Source organism: Aotus nancymaae, unplaced genomic scaffold (genome assembly GCF_030222135.1).
Source record: "Aotus nancymaae isolate 86718 unplaced genomic scaffold, 86718_ANA_hifiasm-v0.15.2.pri h1tg000077l, whole genome shotgun sequence".
Lineage (NCBI taxonomy): Eukaryota > Metazoa > Chordata > Mammalia > Primates > Aotidae > Aotus > Aotus nancymaae.
In genome coordinates, this window is record NW_026988492.1 from 7,221,539 (window position 1) to 7,239,700 (window position 18,162).

Sequence of the window (18,162 nt, forward strand, 5' to 3'; positions counted from 1 at the left end):
AGTGCGGCTGTGCCCTCCCGCGTCGTCTGTGTTTATGTAACGTAACAGTGGAATTTATTGTGAGATTTACGTGGTGATTCAAATATACTTAGTTTTAGAACAACCATCTTATATTTATTCATAATTTAATAATAGGAAGTCTGTATTCTTTACCAGAGGAAATGTGGGGAATTTCTTACTTAGAAATCCCTGACTTAAGAACAGTTCATTCATTAGAATGTGTGGAGTCAGGATATTTGTAACACTTATTTCCCTTTTTGGGCAATGCTTGCTGTTCTCTGATTACCGAGGATAGGAATTCCAGCAGGGAAGCATCCGGCTTCTCTAGGTATTATACCTAACAGCGGCGTCGCTGAGCTACAGAGATGTGCATTTCCCACTGAAGTAGGTCTTGACCAAATTGTGCTACTAAGTGATTTGTTTTTATTTTTATTTTTTACTTTTTTTTTTTTTGAGACAGAGTCTCACTCTGTCACCAGGCTGGAGTGCAGTGGCGCGATCTCGGCTCACTACAACCTCTGCCTCACGGGTTCAAGCAATTCTTCTGCTTCAGCCTCCCAAGTAGCTGGGACTACAGGCGTTCGCCACCATGCCCAGCTAATTTTTGTATTTTTTTTTTTTCAGTAGAGACGGGGTTTCACCATGTTGGCCAGGATCGTCTCGATCTCTTGACCTTGTGATCCGCCCGCCTTGTCCTCCCAAAGTGCTGGGATTACAGGCATGAGCCACGGCGCCCGGCCCCTACTAAGTGATTTGACTGACTCAGGTCATCTTCCTTTATCACCTCCATTTCCGGATTGTGCTGATTTTGGATATCTGGCTTTAATGCCATGGCAGGCGGCAGTTCATGTCCTTTATTGCCACAGACGTGTTGAGTGGTGAGGTGTGGTCCTGACATTCCCAGTTGGTTCTCAAAGTCCATTTCCCACAGCAAATTGAGGAACTATTGGTAGCAAATAAACCTCCAATGTTTGTTTTAGTCTATAGTAAAATGATTTTAAATCACAGTTCTTGCCATCTACAACTTTATGGAGGCTATCCTTGTTTTATATTATTTTTTGTGTAAATTATTTTTAAAATATAGGACTGGATTATAATAATTTCAACCCAGGCTTTGTAGGCACCAATTTCTAATGTGTATAGTATGGAAAAATACAGTATCTTTCTTTTGTTTTCCTTTTCCTTTTCTTTTTCTTTTCTTTCTTTTTTTTTCTGAGATGGAGTCTTTCTCTGTCACCCAGACTGGAGTGCAGTGGTGTGATCTCAGCTCACTGCAACCTCTGCCTTCTGGGTTCAAGCAATTCTTCCACCTCAGCCTCCTGAGTAGCTGGGACTACAGGCGCCTACCACCATGCTGAGCTAATTTTTGTATTTTTAGTAAGACGGGGTTTCCCCATGTTGGCCAGGCTGGTCTTGAATTCCTGGCCTTAAGTGATCCACGTGCTTCGGCCTCCCAAAGTGCTGAGATTATAGGAATGAGCCACCATGCCCAGCCAATACAGTATATTTCTGATGGAAGTCAGCATGAAAGTGACCGTCAGAGCTTCAGAAATGACAGGAAGAAGAACTCAAATAGAACAAGGCAGTGCGATGGGATCTGCTGTGGCAAGGCTCTGTGGAGGCTAACTCACACTTCTTTTGGTTGTGTAAAAAGGTATATAGGCATACACATTCTGCATAAAGAAAACTCAATGAGAGCATGGAATTTCATGCTCTCATGTTAGATTTAAATGATAGATTTAAACATGTTTTTGTGGGCTGGCTTGGAGGCTTAGCTACCCCCATATTTAATTATATTTCTAGAGTATGTGTCTCAAGATCTAAGAAAACATTAGAATTATGAGCACACTTTTTTGTAAATTCTGTTTGATTAGGAGTGGAGGAACTGGATAATATTCACTAAAGTGTAGTTTGGTACTTTAGGCCTTTGGTTAATAATCGTGAAATGAATGGAAGTGTGAATGTCATGTGTGGCTGAAGGAGATAGATAATTTCTAGAGAGAAGACTCTTGTACCTCCAGGATGATGACTTCCGTGATTCCTTCACATCAAGTTGGGACCATTCGCTGCCTCCATCCTTTTTTCTTTCCTTTTTTCTTTCAGTCTAGTGATCATTTACTTCTCATTGAGTTTGTCTATTCACCTTTTTGTGTTGTCTCACTTACGGACAGTCAGATATATTGGGTACTTTTCTGTGTTTCCAGAAACTCATGTCCCTCCCTTTTGCAAAGAGGCAACTATAGTCAGAATTCAGAGCTCGCATTATGAGCCACATTGCTTGGACTCAGGTTCAGGCTGTGCCAAGAATAAGATAATAACTTATTTTATTATCATTATAATGTAATAATTTATAATTATATTTATCTTAATATATCATCCTATATGATATCATATTAAAATACAATGATATAACTTATAATAACTTAAAATAATGACTTTTGTCATCATTATATATTATTATTACAGTATAAAAAATATAGGCTAGTCTTGAACTCCTGACCTTAAGTGATCCACCTGCCTCAGCCTCCAAAAGTGCTGGGATTACAGGCATGAGCCACTATACCTAGCCAATGATGTATTTATGATTATAAATACTATATATATATTAATTACATATTAATAATATATTAACATAATATATTACTATATTCTATTATTACATTATGATAATGTAATAACATTATAATAACTTATAATTTAAAGTATTATATTTTATCATTATATATTTTATAAATTATAATATAATAATATATTAAGATAAAATAGATATATTTACCTTAATATATTAATAGATTATTAATAATATATTAAGATAATATCTTCATATGTAAATAATATATTGATATATATTAATAATTATATTTATATATTAGAATAATATATTTTTTTTGAGGCAGAGTCTCGCCCTGTTACCCAGGCTGGAGTGCAGTGGTCGATCTCTGCTCACTGCAACCTCTGCTCCCCAGGTTCAAGTGATTCTCACATATCAGCCTGCTGAGTAGCTGGGATTACAGATGCCCCCACAACACCCGGATAATTTTTGTCTTTTTAGTAGAGACGGGGTTTCACCATGTTGGCCAGCCTGGTCTCAAACTCCTGACCTCAGGTGATCCGTCGGCCTCGGCCTCCCGAAGTGCTGGGATTATAGGCATGAGTCAACATGTCTGGCCAAGATAGTATCTTAATATTGTAATATACTAATATCTTATATATGATATATATCATAATATATTAATATAAAGATATATTTAATATATAAAGATATATCTTAATGTATAGCTATATATATTTTATATATAAGATATATATCTTAACATTAATATATCAGTTATATATAAGAAAGATATTTAATATATAAAGATGTATTTTAATATATAAAAAGATGTATCTTCATATATACTAAGATAATGTCTTTATATGTAAGATATATATATCCAAATGTATTATCTTTATATATAAATATCTTATTATTTTACTTCACAGTCCCTCAGTTTCCTTATATATAAATATAAAATGAGGATAATAGTAGTACCTACTTTGTGTGCTTGTTATGAGGATTAAATGAATTGATAGATAAAATGTGCTTTAAATATTGTCTGGGACATAATAAGTCATCATCGTTATCCTGGTCATACTCATCCTCAGTGTCTTTCTTTCTGTTATCTGTGTCATGCAATGTGCCAGGGTTTGCATCATTTTCTGTATCCCTTTGGGCTACATTGCTGTTTTTTCAGGATGATAGTTTCTTGTCTTAACAAACGTATTTTTTTTGAGCTAGATTCTTGCTCTGTTATCCAGCCTGGAGTGTAGTGCCACTATTATAGCCCACTACAGCCTTAACCTTCTGGGCTCGATGATCCTCCCACCTCAGCATCCCAAGTAGTTAGGTCTATGAGTGTACGCCACTGTTCCCAGCTTCTACGAGTGCACGCCACTGTTCCCACCACTGTTGCCCAAGCTGCTCCTGAACTCCTGGGCTCAAGCTGCCCTCCTGCCTCAGCTTCCCAAAGTGTTGGGATTATAGCTGTGAGCCACCACACCTGGCCTCTTAATAAACTTCTTCTGGCTTTTTTATTTCTTTGCTCTCATTGTTTTAAAATTACAGTGAAAATTAATAGTCTGTGATTAGAAATTCTTTAAAAAGTTCTTGAGTTGGCTAAGTGTGTTTTCTAACTTTTCTTTCACCTTAAAATATTATGAAATATTTTGGGCATTAAAAATGAGAACAATATACTGAATACCCATGTGTTCCACTACACAGCTTAAGAGAGACAATATGACAGATCCAGCTGACATCTGAACATCTCTCTTTGTTCCCATTCCTTTCCTTCTCCTGCCAGCGATAATCTTCATCTTGAATTTGTCTTCACACTGTGAGATATTATTTTGTCTGTTTTAAAACTTTTATAAATAGAATCATTTAACACATTTCTCTTTCCTCAACTTGCTCTTTTGCTTAACATTTTGTTAGTGAGATTTATTATATTTATGGTGATATAAATAGGTCTAATTCATTTCTTTACATTGCTATACATGACATTATGTGACTAGATAACAAATCATCTATTCTCCTGTTGATGAATATTTGCTTTGAAAGTTGGCTTGTGAGTACAAGAGTCATATGCCTGGAAATCATCTTTATCTCCATGTCACTGTTGGGATCAGTAGGAGATAACTTTTATGTAGATTCCCCTTGTACACATATGCAGTCCTTTCTCTGAGTAACACACCTAAGAATGGAGTTCCTGGGCCATAGATAATACGCATCTTATGCTTTCATAGATATTGCCAAATTACTTTTCTAATGGATTGTATCATATTATAATCCAAGAGTTCCAATTAATTCACATTTATTTCAGCACTTGGAATTGTTAGACTAATTTTTACCAACTTCCAATCCAGACCATTCATTAAAAAAATTACCAACAGGATTAATTTGAAATACTATAATATCTCCTTGTTTTAGTTTATATTTATTTGAATATTAGAGGTTGAACATACGTTTTTGAGTCATTCCAGTTTCCTTTTTATGTCCTTTGCCTGCCATTTTTTTCCTTTGGTTATTTGTCTTTTTCTAGTTGATTTGTAGGAATTATTTTGTACATTATGATGCTGGATCTTTGTTTATATGTATTGTAAATTATCTCCTGGTCTGGACTCACTCCACTCTTTCCGATAATGTATCATAAGTGTTAAAACATACATCCATGCAGAAAGTCTTCTCCCTGTCTTAAATGCAGAAGCAAAGGCATCTTTACAGACACACCATTTAACACAAAATCCTTATTAGCTCACTGGGTCTTACTGAAAGCATGTATGAGTAGGAGGTGTATGTAGCTCCTGGCCAAGTCTGAGGTCTGGTTTATTTTTATATGCTGGCTCTAGAGGGGTCCTCTGGGACTATTTGAACTGATCTAATATTCTCATTTGGTTGTAAGCATCTACAGAAAGTATTTTTAACACCTACTCTAATTATGGGTTTAGTTGTTCATTGAGTAAAGTTCTTTTCAGGCAGAATGTGTGTGTGTGTGTGTGTGTGTGTGTGTGTGTGTGTGTGTGTGTGTATGTTTAATTCTGCATTACCTGAAAGCATAGTAGGTGTTCAAGGGAGATTCCCTGATTAAAGGAGACTGAATAACTTGCCCTTCCAGGCTCTATCTTGTCCCATTTGTTTTCCATTCATTTCACAAATACTTGAGTGCCCATTGTGGGACATGATAATAGATGCTCACATCCCATTGGATTCATTTATTGAAGTCTTATGGTTATCCACAAATAACTGATGAATGTAGTTTGTTTTTTCAGTGAGCTCAAGTTGTGGCATAAGTTGCATCATCTTTATTACAGACAGATGATAGTTAATAAAGAAAGATATTTTTATCCACCTGGTTTAAAATGAAGTTTATTGTTGATTTTCTGAACATCAATAAAGGTAATAGGAATTAGGAATGTTCCATGATAATCATGGTTTAGCAATAATATACTATCAAAGGAAATTACCAAATTAGATTGGTTTTATTGTTCTTTCCATTTTTCACATAAAATACTTAGAAAATCTCTGACATTTTCAAATTGAGTATTTTTAAATGTTTCAAAATGTTGCTTAAAATGCTTTATTATAATTCTATAAGACACTAATGTAAATTTATTATAAAGAACCTAAAAGTGGAATTATAAGCTTTTGTAGATATAAAATTAATTGCAGATGATTCATTCTGAATCAAAAAAGTTTTTCATATTTTTATTTATCTACCCACCCACGAGTCTGTCCATTCATCATCCATCCATCCATCCATATATGCTGCAGTAGTGCTGTTTACAGGTACCTGTAAGATTGCACTTTTCCATCTCTTGATGTTAATTATGGCCACAGGACTTGTTTAGTCAACAGAATGCGAGTGGGAGTGGAGTGTGTCACTGCTGGGCAGAAGCCTTTAAGAGCCAGTGTGCTTTGCGTCTCACCTCCCTGCCCTCCAGCCCCCATTGCTGTCTGCTGACGTTCCAGGTGGCAAGAGTTCTCCCCACCTGGGTCTGAGCACGTGGGCTTGTGGAGCAGAGTTCCCAGAGGAAATGCAGTAGACAGAGAGCGTCTGGGGGAATATAAACCTTCGTTGTTACTCGCTGCTAAGATTTAGGCACTGCTTACTACCATAATGTTATTTATAACTTAATTCTAACAAGTCTCTTCACTATATTACACTTCAAATCTATTTTTCAAATATGGCTGAGTGATGGAGAAGTTAAAATAAGTAGTTATTAACATTTCATGAGATTTGTTACTTTTGGGTGGTTGCTACTGATCTGACAGTTGTGCTGTAGAAAGTTCATATTGATTTTCTCATCAAAACTTGGTAATTTTTACATTTTCTTCTTTGATCGACACGCATCTCCCCCCCCCACCTCACAACCACTGTGTGGAAAGGCTTGAGAAAAGGTGATATGACTTGTAAGGTGTCCCTGTTTTACTTCATTATTACAGTTTGGTATTTATATATTAGCACAGGAGCGTGCTATCCTGGATACTTCATTTGATTTTGTGTTTCCTTTCATCACTAATAAAACTAGAAGACAAATGTATCTACATTATTTTTAGAGTTACCTGTTTTGTTACTACATTTCACAGCTATTTTTGCTTAGCAAACAAAGGCTGTCAATATCAAAGTATAATACACCCCCTCCCTTCTGAAAAAGAACTTTCCCAATTTTTTTAAAGGCTTGAGTATATCAAATGGTGTATTTTCATATGCAATTAGTGTTTTAATTGTAACTTCATTTTCTTTCTCACTTTGGAAGCATAGCGTCTATAATTGCTTTTTTCCTCATTGTTTTTATTTCTGTGTTTAGTTCAGTTAAAAGCTAAATGAAAGGATGTTAACTGCCAACTTTAAAAATACATTTTATTTGTGAATTTCATTTGTTTAAATTGGTATGTTATAAATTATACAGATGGTAAAAATTTGATTTTCATTACTTGACAAAGTTGGCATGCATCTTTGACTTTTAATTTGAATAAATATTTGGCTGGCCACGATTGTGTGCCTAATAAATTTAGGTAGTGAGCGTTTCAAACCACTTTTTAATATTATGTATGTCCACTAGGTGGTGCTCATTCCTTCAGGACATCTGAGACCTAGCTCAGGGAACTTAGTTCTGTCACTGATGGGTTAAAGATAAAAGAAGCAAATTCAGACTAAAGCAGTACAAAAAAACTTGTGAATTTTTTTTTTAATTTCATGTAAAAGTTGTGAAACTCTGTAGTAGAGGTATATGTTATTAATAATGTATGATATTTCCAAGAAATCAGTGATTTTATTATATGGCTCATTTATATAAAATGTATTTAAACGGTTATTAGAGACTGTGTTAGGTGATGGGATGCAATGGTGAAAAACAGACATGGTGGTCTTAAACCATATGACTCTTGGAATCAACACTCAAGTAATCACTTGAATAAGTGTAAAATTATTACTGAGATATGGACAGGCTTTTGGTGCTTTGAGTGTATAATGGACAAAGAAGTGGGTATTTGCCCAGATTCTGGGATGTTTATTGAAGAAGTGATCACTGATCTAGTTATATGAGGTCTGAAGGTTGCTTAAGAATTAACCAGGTTTGAGTGTGTTGGAGGAGAAATTTCACAGTGATGAGGTTAGTGTGGGGTTGCAGGGAGTTCTTCATCTGCAACCCCGTTGTTGTAATGGGTGGATCCAATGGACCTTTTCAGTCCTGGAGACATCTGTTCTTCTGCTTTTATTTCTTTATTAATTTCTTTCCCTCAGCTCTTTCCTCTTCCATCTTTCTAGAAGTTCTTTTAGGTGGATATTGGCCTTTCTGGATTTTGCTTTGCTTTCTAAGAGATTTCTTCAACTTTTACTACCTTTCTCTTTAAAATTTTAAAAACTCACTGTCACTATTTTAATTCCAGTACCTTTGAAAGTAATGTGCCTGTTTCTTTTTTAGTAACATCCTAGTCTCATTCCATTGTTACACTATAGAATCTTTCTGAGGATAATTCAAACAAACAAAACAACCCCTTTTTTGTTGATGCTGTGTTCCATGAGATTTTCAAAGTTCTAAGTACCTTGTTTCTCTCTTCCAACAACCCTTTAGATAAATATTAATGTTTACCCCATTGCAAAGATTAGAAGAATGAGGTACCACCTTGATTACACAGCCACTTAGGTGGTGGAGTTCTATATTTTTACCATCCTGCTACTCTGCTTGTTGATGGATACTTAGTAGAATGGTTTTGGTTTCATTTTCAGTTCTTTTCGTTTTGTTCACAATTTTTGTTTACTCTGGGACTTTTTTTGTTTTCCTGTTTTGCCTACTTGGTGTTTATCCTGTTGGAGGCTTTCCTCAAATGTCTACTTATTCTTGGTTGTCTGCCTATGTTTGATAGTGAGTTGTTAAAATAGCTGATTGGAAGATCTACGTGTTGGAGCAGGGTCTGGTAACAGGTGGAATCTCTTTAGAGAAGTATTTTTCAACTGGGTCAGATTCCTTCTCAACTGGGTCAGATTCCTTCTCCCCCTTCCTGGTCATTTGGCAACATCTGGAGATATCTTTGATTGTGATGACTTGAGGAGGGGGTATTACTGGTATCTAGGAGTAGAGGCTCAGGGATGCTGCTAAATACCCTATGATAGACAGGAAAGCCCCCCAAAGAACTATTCAGCCTAAAATGTCAATGTTGCCAGAGTTGAAAAACTCTGCTTCAGAGGGAAAGGATGAAAAATCAGCTGCTGTTGGTTACAGGAGGAGAGAATACAAATCCCAGAGTAGAGAGCCATTTTCCCCCATGTCTTTTCAGTTTTTTCATCAGAGAGACCTAGAATCTGCTTCCTGGGACTTAGGTGGTTGGCTGCTCGGCATTCTGGGTCAGCTGAGGGAAAGGAGCCCCTTGCAGTATTTAGGAGTTCAGCACCTGCATGCCTGGCATCCCTGGTCCCCCAGCATGACAGTGTTCCCTGGGTCAAACTCTTTTTTCAACTACTTTCTGCTTTGTCTGGTTCTGTGCTGTGGCTTCCTTTTTCTAAAAATTTCTTGAACTCTGCCTCATTTCTATGTTTTTTGTTTTTGTTTTTGTTTTTTGTTTTGTTTTGTTTTGTTTTGTTTGAGATGGAGTCTTGCTCTGTTGCCCAGGCTGGAGTGCAGTGGTGCGATCTCAGCTCACTGCAACCTCCACTGCCTGGGTTCAAGTGATTCCTCTGCTTCAGCCTCCCCAGTAGCTGGGACTACAGGCACTCGCCATCACGCCCAGGTAATTTTTTTGTATTTTAGTAGAGACAGGGCTTCACCATGTTGGCCAGGATGGTCTTGATCTCCTGACCTTGCGATCTGCCACCTTGGCCTCCTGAAGTGCTGGGATTACAGGTGTGAGCCACCGTGTCTGGACTCTGTTATTTTTAATTAGAAAAATCGTCTTAGTGCAACTTAGGATAGAGAAGAGATCTGTATCCTTAATTAATCACTAAACTTTGTAATCATAATTTGTTTAGTGGCATTATTGTAATCCATCAACTGTTTATGCCAAGATTTATTTAATCTTTTTTTTATCATTGTATGGAACAATTTTTCCTTAATAAATTCTTAGGTTACTTTGAAACACAGCTAATATAGGAGCAATAGGTAAATGCTTGAGTCTTTCCTTTAACCTGCTAATTTTCAGAATATTGTTTTGGTGCTCTCACATCCTCCAAAGTGAATCAGTAAAAACTCTTTTTAGTATCAGTACGAATACAAAGATTTTTGTATATTTGATGGGTTTTAGTCCACTGCAATTAATATTCTTTTTTCTTTCTTTTCCTTTCTTTTTTTTTTTTTTGAGACAGAGTCTTATTCTGTCGCCCAGGCTGGAGTGCAGTGGTGCAATCTCAGCTCGCTGCAACCTTTCCCTCCTGGGTTCAAGCAATTCTCCTGCCTCAGCCTCTCTAGTAGTTGGGATTACAGGCATGTGCCACAATACCTGGCTAATTTTTAAAATTTTTAATAGAGATAGGTTTCACCGTGTTGGCCAGGCTGGTCTCAAACTCCTGGCCTCAAGTGATCCACCCACCTCAGCCTCCCAAAGTGTTGCGATGACAGGCATGAGCTACCATGCCCAGCCAGTGCGATTATTATTCCTTTTTTTTTTTTCTCTTTCTTTTTTTTTTCTAATTGCATTTTAGGTTTTGGGGTACCTGTGAAAAACATGCAAGGTTGTTGCATAGGTGCATACGTGGCAGTGTGATTTGCTGCCTTCCTCCCCTTCACCTATATCTGGCATTTCTCCCCATGCTATACCTCCCCAACTCCCCACCCCCGCTGTTGTCCCCCCCACTCCCCCCAACAGACCCCAGTGTATAGTGCTCCCCTCCCTGTGTCCATGTGTTCTCATTGTTCAACACCCTCCTATGAGTGAGAACATGCGGTGTTTGATTTTGTGTTCTTGTGTCAGTTTGCTGAGAATGATGGTTTCCAGGTTCATCCATGTCCCTACAAAGGACGCAAACTCATCGTTTTTGATGGCTGCATAATATTCCATGGTGTATATGTGCCACATTTTTCCTGTCCAGTCTATCATTATTCCTTTTAATGCTCAAATGACCCCAGCTTTGGCCGATGGGAATGCCTTCAAGTTGACTCCTGTGTTTTGTTTTGTTTTTGACCGAACTCCATTGGGCTTTGATTGCTTCTTTGCTTTTTGGCCTAACGGGGTCTCTCATGCTTATTTTACACTTCCTACCCCTGTGTATTTTAAGGTAGATTTCTCCTGTCTGTTGGTTCCTAACGGTAACCAATAGAAGTTCCTTTACCCTGCTCTTCCCAACTTCAAATTTAAACTACTATATACTTTTTTTAAACTTCCAATTATTACCAGTAAGGTAATCAGTGAACTTACTTAGTTTACATATATTATTTTCCTTCTCTTCTTAAGTTTTGATAATTGTATTTGACCTGCATTCCTAACTCCTAAAAAAAGCTGCATTCTACTTTTTACTCTGCCCCATTATTTAACTTTAGTTAAATGCAGTATATTGATTGGTCACTATCAGTTCTTATTCAAAAGCTTCTCTAATTATTTCAAAAATTCATCCTCTAGTTGCTCTCCCATGGATAGAGCTCAGGGAACAATTTCCCCTGAGCTCTTACAAGTTTTTCTTGTGGTCTTTACATTAATAGTTGAGGATCAGTTTGTCTAAAGTTAAAATCCTGGGTTCATAGTTTCTTGTTTTGAATATCTTAAGTATCATACCTCTTCAGCTTCTGGTATAAAGTGTTCCTAATTATGGTGTCAATATGACTTTCTTTCCCTTATAAGTATTTTTGTCTTGATGTTCAAAGAATGTGTTTAAAAATTTCAGATCCTTAAAAAATATTTCTCAGTGTTGACTGTTTAGTATCAGTTTTCCCAGATATTCAGTATGTTCTTTTAATCACATATGTTCACATACTTTTATTTCACGGCATTTAAAAAAATTCCTGCCGAACTCCAAAATGTCCCTTCCTCTCCCCTCATATTGTTGCTCCTTTACTTCAGACTCTTTCCTAAGCAAATCACTCAGCTCACTTTAAAGTGTGCCTGTTCTTGGAAGTTTCTTTTTTTCCTTTTTTGAGATGGACTCACTCTGTTGCCCAGGCTGGAGTGCAGTGATGCAGCCTCAGCTCACTGCAACCTCTGCCCCCTGGGTTCAAGTGATTCTCATACTTCAGCCTCCCAGGTAGCTGGGACTACAGGCGTGCACCACCACACCCAACTCATTTATGTATTTTTAGTAGAGAGGGGCTTTTGCCATGTAAACCAGACTGGTCTCAAAATCCTTACCTCAAGTGATCCACCCACCTTGGCCTCCCAAAGTGCTGGGATTACAGGTGTGAGCCACCACACATGTTCTTGGAAGTTTCTTTAAATGGAACCAAGGAGGATGCATTTTGTTTGTGTCCTTCTTCTCTCACTCAAATTATATGATTCATTTATGTTGTGACTAGATTAATTCATTTTTGTTGCCAAAGAGTATTCTATTCTGTAAGCATAGCACAGTTTAGATGGACATTTTTACCATTGCTGGTTTTTGACTACTGTGGATAATGCTGCTGCTGTTAACGGTTCTGTACAGGTCTTTGCCTAAATGTTGTGTGTTTCTGTTGGGTATATACTAAGGAATGGAAATGTTGGGAAATTGGATTTTCATTCAACTCTTTGTATACGTATTTTCATAAGGTATGACTTAAGAATAGAGTTGTGGAATATTTTTGTTTTGTGTTGCTACAAAGGAATTCTTGAGGATAGTAATTTATAAAGAAAAATTTATTTGGCTCACAGTTCTGCAGACCATACAAAAAGCATGGTGCCAACATCTCCTGGTGAAAGTCAGGATGCTTCCATTTACAGTGGAAGGCAAAGCGGAGGTGGTATGTGCATGTCCCATGGTAAGAGAAAGAACAAGAAAGAGAGAGCGAAGGTGCCAGGCTCCAGAAAGAGAGAGGGGAGGTACCAGGCTCCTTTCATTTACCACTTCTCGTGGGAGCTAAGAGTGAGAACTCACTCTCTAGAGAATGGCATCAACCATTCACAAGGGATCCACCCCCATGACCCACACACATCCCACCAGGTCCCACCTCCAACATTTCAACATGAGACTTGGTGGGGCCAAAAACCTCACCATATCCAAACCATAGCCTTGGGTAATGGGGTATTGTTCTGGTTTGTATTGCCACTATCAGTGTACGACAGTCGTTGCTGTTCCACACACACATTCTTGCTAGCCCTTGGTATAGTAGGGTTGGTTTTCGCTTTTTGTTTTTGAATCCACTTTGGGGGTTGTAGTGGTATCTCATTGATTTTAAATTTGGATGCCCAGATGACCAATGAGGTGGAGTACTTTTTCATATGTTTCATATGGGTGTGTTTCTGGACTGTCTGCTCTTTTCTGTTGTTCTGTCTTCATGTCAGTACCACAGTGTCTTATTTGCAGAAAAATCTGTTGGAGTTTTGATTATTATTGCACTGAATTCATAGTTTAATCTGGGGAGAATGAATATCTTCACAATACTGAGTCTGCTAATTCACAAGTATGGTCTATCTTTCTATTTAGTTAGGTTTTCAGTTTCTCCCAGTAACAGTAACACTCTCTAATTTTCTTCTGTAGATCTTGCTTATTTTTCATTAGTGTTTTTCCTAGGTATTGAGAAAATGACTTTTAATTATTTGCTACTGGTACGTAGAAATGCATCCTGTTGTTGCAGTATAGTGCACTTAGAACATTTATTTCTTTATCTGTGGATTCTTTTGTTTGTTAATAATGGCAGTTTTATTTCTTCCATGACAATTCTCTATCTATCTATCCATCCATCCACCCACCCACCCATCCATCCATCCATCTATCTATGTATGTTTGCCTTATTGTTCAGTCTAGGACCTCTAAGTACATTGATGAATGGGTAGATCTATCATAATGGATAATCCATAATAATGGTAGATCCGTAATAGTGGATTTGCTTATCTCTTTGACTCTGAATTCTTTTCATCTTTTTTTTTTTTCATTGTTACTCGCCTATTGAGTCCAAGCCTTCTCTCTCCTGTGCTTTAGTGTTCCTGCCCTGCTCACCCTGGTTCTCCTTTCAGCAGTTCCCTTCCTGTCTGGAGAACCTCTCCTTTTGGAAGGCAAGTTCTGCCAGCATTGTGCCTTCCCCCAGCTTCCATTTTATTTAAAAGTTGATCAAACATGTTATTTCTTTTTTTTCTGTTACTATTTTTTTTTATTGTACTTTAAGTTCTGGGGTACATGTGCAGATCTTGTAGCATTGTTACATAGGTACCCACATGCCATGGTGGTTTGCCATCCCCCCGTCACCTACATCAGGCATTTCTCCCAGTGTTATCCCTCCCCAACCTCCCTATCCCCTGCTGTCCCTCCCCTAGCCCCCAACCCCCAACAGACCCCAGTATGTGACATTCCCCTCCCTGTGCCCATGTGATCTCATTGTTCAACATCCGCCTGTGAGTGAGAATATGTGGTATTTGGTTTTCTGTTCTTGTGTCAGTTTGCTGAGAATGATGGTTTCCAGATTCATCCATGTCCCTACAAAGGACACAAACTCATTGTTTTTTATGGTTGCATAGTATTCAATGGTGTATGTGCCACATTTTCTTTGTCCAGTCTATCATTGATGGACATTTGGGTTGGTTCCAGGTCTTTGCTATTGTAAACAGTGCTGCAGTGAACATACATGTGCATGTGTCTTTATGATAGAACGATTTAGGCCAGTCACGGTGGCTCACACCTGTAATCCCAGCACTTTGGGAGGCTGAGGTGGGCGGATCATGAGGTCAAGAGATCGAGACCATCCTGACCAACATGGTGAAACCCTGTCTCTACTAAAAATACAAAAATTAGCTGGGCATGGTGGTGCACGCCTGTAATCCCAGCTACTCGGGAGGCTGAGGAAGAAGAATTGCTTGAGCCTGGGAGGCAGAGGTTGCAGTGAGCTGAGATCGTGCCACTGCACTCCAGTCTGGTGCCTGGTGACAGAGCAAGACTCTGTCTCAAAAAAAAAAAAAAAAGAATGATTTCTGATCCTTTGGGTATATACCCAGTAATGGGATTGGGATTGTTGCTGGGTCAAATGGAATTTCTATTTCTAGATCCTTGAGGAATTGCTGAAACATTTTATTTCATCTCTACCAAACCTGTGATATCTATAGGATGAAAATCATGATATTCATAGGATGGCCGAATAGATTAAAGGAGCCAGTCCGCATGAAGTACCTGGTGTCTGGCCATAGTAAGCACTCACTGTTTGTTCATGTTGTAATTATTAGTAGTAATTAGAAAATGCCATATGCATTAATTCGACAAAATAAATAACCATTTCAATAAATAATACTAAAGTTGGTAGTGATGGAAAGAAAAATGTAAAGAATAAGACTAATTTATTGCTTGTCTGACTCACTTCTTGGCAAACGTATAATTAGATACAGGAGAAGCAATCATTAGTGTAATTGGTGTAATTTCTATAGCTCAGTATAATTTCTGTAGCTCAGAAAGTCTGTTTTTTGGATATCGAGTTCTTTCATGCTTTATTAAATGTATCTTTCTTCTTTGGAACTTGATGAAAAACGTTATTTTGTCCTAGCTGGAAAATCAACTTTGTGCTGCCACTCATTGTCAAATATTTTTTATACACACAGTCTGAGTTGGTGTAGTAGAGTCTTGATATTTCCACAGTAACTGCCTTCCGGGAATAGAAATAGAATACGTGTATGTTTAGGGTAGAGCAAGTGTCTAGAATGAAATAAGACTTCTGCGTGTGCCACATGGAGCTGTTTAATCTTTCTACATAAATCAGCAGTGGATTGAATAGTGTCTGACTGTTTTTGAGATTTGTTCATACCATTCCAACAGTACCTATTTCTAAATCATAGATTTTACTTAACAATGTATTTGTTTGTACTGAATTTTAAAAATCCGTAGTATGCTGAGGTCCTACCTGACATTTTAGTAAAATATCCTCTTGATATTAATAGGACAATTAGATTTGGTATCTTGCAATTTCATGAAAATGTGTTGCCAAAGTTCATGGCATCATCCTTCTCCATAGGCCAATGAAAGTACATTGCATCATCCTAGATCTGGCAGTTTGTGAGATTTGCGAAGACGTTAGCACAGGCTCTTGTGCTGCTGGGATGATGATGACTACTGCTTTAGCAACGTTATTCAGGGTAGCCAGGGATGAGGACCTGGGGTAGAGAGGAGTTGCTTAGATGGAAAGAGGCTTGGCTTTCAAATAACTTCATGAAACCAAGAGGCCAGCCACCCTCCCCTCTTCTCTTTGGAACATGGCACGAGCAAAAAGTAAAGACATAACAAAGCTATGGAAAGTCTGCTGTATAGAAAGACAAAGAATGAACGAAACCAGAGAAGTGCGGTGCAGGCGTTTGATACCATAAATCCAGATGTACACAGAAGATGTGCTTGTGTTACCCGTGATTTGTTTATCTGAGGATTCTGCAAAATACTAGCTCTGCCTGCCAAGTTTCAGATATGGTACACTTAAATTAAAAGTTTGGTCGCAAGCATAAACTTTTAACAACATACCTGTGAAAGAGGCTCAGTATACGTGTAGAGAAGACTCAGCTAAATTATAGTTTCTCTTTCCAGTGAATTTAGCATATTCTCACTTTTTAAAAATCTCTGGGCTCATTTGAAATGCTATTGACCCCACAGTGTGGCCTCCCTCCCATATTGCCAACCAAGACTAACCAGCAGTTTTTTTCTTCGGCTATTAAAATGTAAAACTGTAAAGAAAATAGACGTTTCCCACAGCATAGAATTCTGAGGTTAAGAATAAAAAGGACGTAGAGGTGGCATAGACAAAAATTTACTTTCCTGTTTCTGGTTTTCATTAATTTCATTAATTTCTGTTTTCTTTTGCTCACAGAACATCTGTTTATTTTCTTATTGAGAAAATTGGCTGAAAAGCAGGTTAAAACAACTATAATTAGTTGTTTAATGTCAATGCCTTCACCAAGTATTTTATAAACTTTAAGAACAGAGGGACTGAATGAAGGTGTGTATATCCTTTCTGTACCCTTGATGCTGACAGGGCACATTACTTGACACCTAATAGACACTTATTAATTTGTGTTTTTGGATGTGACATTTTCAGAATTTTTATAATTTAACTTACCTTTTGGAACCCTTTGCAGAATGCTGAAGTTGTATAAAGCTATTCCTCAGAGTGTGTAGTTTGTTATAGAACTATTATATGATATAGTGATATGGTTATTATATCACTGTTATGTCGTGATGTGAGAGAATGCTTTTCTATACTTGTTACCCAAGTGTGAGGCTAAAAGGGAAGAAATGAGTGAAGACATATGGGTTGGTGTTACAGAGATGAGCTATGAAATGACATCGAATGAGCGTTGGGAAGAAACCGACAGATTCAATGGTGAATGGAACTTCTAAAAATCTAATTGTGGAAGTAAAACACTCAGTAGATCTAATGGTGTCAACTGCAAAGTAGATACAGCTGAAAAGAATTAGTGACCTTGAAAATCTGAAAAACAAGAAAGTAGACAGATAATTCATGCATAATTATATATTATAAATATTGTAATTATATAATAAGAGTAATAGAGAATGCAAAAATATTTCCAGTGGTATGTAAGTTACAATGAGAGAGTCTAACATGTGCTCGACTAGGGAGCCAGAAAGAGATGATAGAGAAAACAGAGGAAGCTGGATACAGTGGTTCACCCATGTAATCTCAACACTTTGGGAGGCTGAGGTGGGACAATCACTTGAGCCCAGGAATTTGAGACCAGCCTGGGCAACAGAGCAAGACCCCATCTCTACATAAAAAAATTTTAAGAAAGAGAAAACAGAGGACAGGTGATATTCGTGAGAGAACGGCTACATGCTTTCCAGAACTGTAGAAGAACCATAATACTACAGATTCAGGAATCACAACATACCCAAAACAACGTATACATATATATAAACAGAACATACACATTAATATAAGCATATATGTGTGCATATATATATATGTATATATAAAGGCAGAACTAGAATGTTGTGTGCACCCTCATTTTTGAATTAAAAGAAGAAAAATACTCTTGGGTAATTGGATGGGAGTAAAAGGAAACTTTCTTATGGATATCTACTGAAATCT

The 18,162-nt window shown here is 37.5% G+C and overlaps 1 protein-coding gene across 3 annotated transcripts in view; it reads left to right on the forward strand.

Moving 5' to 3' along the window:
* Nucleotides 1–18,162, forward strand: part of MPP7 (MAGUK p55 scaffold protein 7) — a 249,688-nt gene that overhangs the window by 118,760 nt on the left and 112,766 nt on the right. The window lies entirely within an intron of this gene.